This window comes from Syngnathoides biaculeatus, chromosome 5 (genome assembly GCF_019802595.1).
Source record: "Syngnathoides biaculeatus isolate LvHL_M chromosome 5, ASM1980259v1, whole genome shotgun sequence".
Classification (NCBI taxonomy): domain Eukaryota; kingdom Metazoa; phylum Chordata; class Actinopteri; order Syngnathiformes; family Syngnathidae; genus Syngnathoides; species Syngnathoides biaculeatus.
Genome location: NC_084644.1, coordinates 14473746 through 14479211, shown reverse-complemented (window position 1 = coordinate 14479211; position 5466 = coordinate 14473746). Strand labels below are relative to the sequence as shown.

Here is a 5466-nt window from a genome sequence, read left to right as displayed (position 1 = left end):
TTAATGTTGAATATTCGGATGGTTCTTCGGGCGGAATGACCGGGAGTCTGACTACTATGAGGCCTACGCGTGACATAAGTGTGTAAACAAAGGCCCCCGGGAGCTCCAGGCCGGCAGCCGTGGATGATTCTCCGGACGGGAATGACGCAGAGTCTGACGAGTGAGCTCCGGCGGCGGGCCGTGAGCCGAGGTTTCAGGCGGCGGAGGCCGTAAACTCCAGACGCCGAAGCTCGGCTAAAGGCCTCCTCCGCGACCGAAGCTCGGCTAACGGTCCCCCCGGACGCCGAAGCTCGGGTAACGGTCCCCCCGGACGCCGAAGCTCGGCTAACGGTCCCCCCGGACGCCGAAGCTCAGCGAAAGGTTTCCGCCGCCGAAGTTCGGCTAAAGGCCTCTGCCATCGCCAAGGCTCAGCTAACAGCGTCCCCGGACATTGAAGTTTAATTTGAGATTGAATCCAAAATGGGATGTATCAAGATTAAGTCAGACACAAAACAATACCATATCCAAAAAAGTGGAAAAGATTACAACAGAGATGGGCATTTCCGATGTGTGGAGGGAGTGAAACCACACGGCCAAAGATTATACCTTTTATTCTTGCCATATAAAACTTTCTCGAGAATTGATTATTTCTTTATGTACAATAAAGATATTGGTTTTGTAAAGTCCTGTAATATTGGGTTATGGGATCTTTCAGACCACTGCCCAGTTTATTTGGACTTAAATTGAAAAAAAAAACAGTAAAAACCTGTTTTCTTTGAAGCTGAATTTAAATGTACGTGAAGGAAAATTTAAAGAACTCTAAGAAGACATCAAATTATACCTGTCAGAGAATGATCATGGGGAAGTCTCCCCTCTCATGATTTGGGATGCAGGTAAAGCTGTCTTGAGAGGGAAGACTGTTGCTAAACTGGCACTTCACAAACAACGAAAAATGAATAAACGAGAAAAAGAATTGGAAGACCTGGAGAAAAAACATAAAGACACTCAAATGTAAATTAGTCAGAGAATCAGGGAAATAAAAAACAGACAACGGAAATCGATGATATAGAGATTCAGAAAAATCCTCTTTTTATTTTTTTTTAAATAGAAGCATTGCAAAGTAGGGAGTAAAGCAGCCAAAATTTTGGCATATAGGTGGAGAAAACAACAAGCAGAAAGGGCAAAATACAAAATTAGAGACCCAATTACTAAAGAAATTAAATACAAACTTCAGGATATTAATACCTTTGAAAAATATTACCAAAAACTATGCACAGATGGACTACAAAGGGGATCACTCACCTGAATTTCTGCTTCTCCAACTCTGTCTCCCAACAATCACAGAAGACCAGAATAAAATATTAGAGGGCGATATACTCATAGATGAACTTCAAAAGATTAAAACCCAACAAGATCCCAGGTTGTGATGGGTTTACAAGAAAGTGGTATAAGACCTTTAAAGATTTGTTATCCCACTGTTGCTGAGAACATTTAACTGGGTCTTGAGGAAAGGAGAAATTCCTCCATCCTGGAGAGAAACAATTACAGTAATACCAAAAGAAGTGAAAGATACAATGGAATGCTCTAATTATCGGCCAATAAGCTTGTTGAAAGTGGACTATAAACTTTTTACTTCAATTTTAGCAAAATGCCTTGAAATAATACTCCCAGATATTATACAGTTGGATCAAACAGGTTTCGTCAAACAAAGACAAACACAAGATAATGTCAGGAGGACATTATATGTAATTAACCACATAAACAAGAACAGACTAAATGCTGTCCTATTGGGGTTTGACGAGGAGAAAACATTTGATTCTGTCGAGAGCGATTCCAATTACATAATGATTTTACTAAGACCATACGAGCCTTTTATCACAAACCAATTGCTAATACGACTCAACGGAGGACTGTCCGGTGGCTTTGAACTGGAGAGCGGTTGTCGCCAAGGTTGTCCTCTCTCAGCACTGTTGTTTGCTCTTTTTATCGAGCCACCGAGTCAGTGGATCAAACAGAATGTGTAGATTAAGGGCATCAAGGTGACGGATGAAGAACATTAAATTTCTCTGTTTGCAGATGATATTCTGATATATTTGGGACACCCCTCCAAATCTCTCCCAGATTTACCGTAATTTCTCGAGTATAATGCATCCTGAAGTATAATGTGGACCCCAAAAGTTGATCTAAAAAAATTAGGAAAACCCTTCTACCAATGAACAATGGGCATCATTAATTTGCCGCAATCCATATACTCAAAATATTATGTATTACTGTATTTCTATTTTGTTAGGTTTGTACTTTTTTCTCATTGTTTTTAAAAAAATGTCTGTACAACCATCATTAATAATCTTCGTGCATGTACTGATGCAGTCATAATACACAGTATATCTCCACAGGACATGCTCGTCCTGGTCCGTGAAATTGTTAGAACAGAATCCCTCAACCAACCAAAATAAAGGTTCAACGATGGCACGACATTTTATTAATACTGTTGATAACACATATTACAGTTTTAAAGTATTTTAACAGATTATTATTCTACATTACATATTTGTGCATAAAACATTTGTGCATAGTGAAGTTTACCCACTACATTACACATCCTTGGCCAAGACTTCAAAAGAAGCATCTGACTCATCTCCAATATGAAAAATATCGATTGTAGCTACGTTTGTGAGTCACTGTCAAACTCTTGGCTTGGTCCAGTTCTGATGCCTCCTTCATTCATGAACCGTGATCCCATCGTCCTGCCACAGTATGTCATCCTCTGTGCCATCCATGGCGTTTGTGAGGAAACATTTTTCAATACGCTATTTTTTTAAATGATCGTATGATCGTACTACGTAGTTTCAGCTCACCTTGTTTTGCCGCATCATCGGCTGGAGTGATGACACATTTTGGCTGCACAACTATCCCTGGTAGTCGACATTTTTTTGTCTTCGTTTAAGTTAAAACAAACTCACAGGGAGTTGTTTCTGATGTTTGCCGCAGTAGCAACAAATATGCTACGCTAGCGATCGTAAAATGCAAAGCTCCCACCCCGCGGAGGTCATAGTTCAGGTTGGTGGCGCACGTTGCCGTAATTAATATATAACAAGACATTGAATATCATATCGAAATTTATATGTACACTTTTTTTTTTACCTCTATGTACCTGTATGCGACAATACAATGTGATTGTAGTTTTTCTTTTTCATTCATACCTACATATAATGCGCTTGACTGATTTTTTTTGAAAATATTTTAGGAAAAAATATCGCACATTATTTTCAAGAAATTACGGTACTCGTAACTCAAAGAATATGGTCTGGTATCTGGTTATAAATTGAATACACACAAAACTCAAATTTTGTCATTTAATTATTACCCTAGCCAGACCATCAACAAAGAATTCAATGTAAATTGGAATTAAAAAACAAATATTTAGGGGTGAATATTCCTATAAATCTGGAGACAATTGTATCAGAGAACTACGACCCCTTATTCTCTAAAATTAAATCTGATTTAACCAAGTGGAATCTGCTTCCTTTTTTAGGATTAGGACAAAGGATGGAAACAATAAAAACGAACGAGTTACCTAGATTACTCTATCTGTTCCAAAATATACAAGTAGAGCTCCAAAAAGGGACATTTTGAGAATTAGACAAATTAATAAAGATTTATTTGGCAAAGCAAGAGACCACGAATTCGTTGTAAGACTCTCCAGTTATCAAAAGATAAGGGAGGCCTTGCTCTCCCAAATATTAAAAATTACTATCAAGCGGTGTAGATAAAAACTTTAGTTGACATTTGTAATCCTTCCTACAAAGCAAAATGGAAAGATATAGAATGTATCAAGTGTCACGTCCCATCGGAACGAGAGGTAGGACCCAAATGCAGGAACTCGGAAGACGCAAGGTAGTTCAAGAAGAGACACGTTTATTGTATGGCGAGGTCGGGGATCGAGCAGGCAGTCCAGTGCAGCAGCGGTTGTATGGGCGTCGGGCGAAGAAAGCAGATGAGTGGGCAGGCAGTAGTCGGTACACGGGGAAACAATCAACGCAGGCAGAAGTGTCAAGGAGTCAGGCTTACGGGGTTGGTCAGAGAACGGACGAAGGTCGGTACACACAGGTTCAAACAGGATACGAGAGTGCTGGAACGGGACATAAAGGTCAACGAACTGGCGGCTGACCAGTTGTCACTGGGTCCTAAATGTACGGGGGATGATCAGCCCGCATGAGGCACAGGTGTGTGCCTCCCAATTAGCGCACCCGCACAGCTTGTGCTGTAGCGGCAGGATCATGACATCAAGGGATATTCCATTGCAAGCAATCATAGGGGACACAGGCGTGGTTAAGTTTTTAAAAGACACCAACCCATTAATAAAAGTCTCAATCAAAATTTGGCATAGAATTAATGAAAACAAGCATAAGGAACCATACTGGATAATAAAATGGATAAAAAATTACTCAGATTTTCCACCCAACGGGTTTGACATATGATTCAAACAATGGGCAGAAAAGCGGCTCATCATACACAGTAATCTCTTTGAAGGGGGTGCACTTCACAAGTCCAGGAACTAAAGAATCAGTTTAGATTAACCAATCAAGACTTTTATATATTTTTGCAATTGAGACATTACCTAGAGAAAATAATGAAAAAAGAATGGCAAGTTGTCTTTAACTCCTTCAGTTCTTTGCCCCAACTTGAAAAGGGTCTTGATCTTCAAACACATGAGCAACTAAAATCTTTTCACAGTTTATTGATGGTTAAGGTGGTCTAGAGGGTGGTTGGAGTGTGATTAAAGGTTGATTAGTGGGGGGTGATTAGAGGTTGATTAGTGGGGGTGATTAGAGGTTGATTGGGTTGAAAACCTTGAACAAAGAAGCACATTGAACATATTGCATTATTTTTAGTTTAAATAAATAGGTTAACCAAGCATTACTTTAACCTTACTAATCACATTTTAAGTAAATTAATGACATACATTTAAGTATTCAAAAGTAACAAAGTAAAAAGTAAATAAGCGCCATAAATGACTGAATAAACCAAAGAAAAGCATCCATTTTGTCTCAATGAATACTTTACATCAATTCAGAAGTTAGACAAACACAAAGAACATAGTTTGTAGCTGAAATGTCACAAATTAACCATTTCGCATCCAAGTCCTTTCCCTACCAGTTGCATCTGACCGAAAACTGACGGGAGCCTTTAGGTTTTTTAGTTGCTGGTAGGCTTTCTTTGTTCCACACAAGGTGACATGCTGTCTGTGAGCAATATGGACGCCCCTAGCCTCTGACAGGAAGTTTGAAGAGTTGTGAGATTGAGGTTTCTCTGCCCCCTGCAGGTCGGGAGGGGGACATGTGCGCTTCCTGTTAGTTGACTTGACACCTCCCACTTGACATCTCGGTTCTTGAACCCAGAGAGGTCACATGAGTCCTGGATGCTTGTTGTCTTTTTCTTTGTTGACGATTGATGATTACTTTTGTTCTTCTACAGGGATTAGAA

General features: G+C 39.8%; 1 long non-coding RNA gene across 1 annotated transcript; it reads right to left on the bottom strand.

The window, feature by feature from the left end:
- Positions 1-3876: 3876 nt before the first annotated feature.
- On the bottom strand, positions 3877-5245 carry LOC133501139 (uncharacterized). Its single transcript, XR_009795110.1, has 2 exons — positions 5137-5245; positions 3877-4832 (listed from the first exon to the last, which is right to left on the bottom strand). It is a non-coding gene; the product is annotated as an uncharacterized LOC133501139 (long non-coding RNA).
- Positions 5246-5466: the final 221 nt, after the last annotated feature.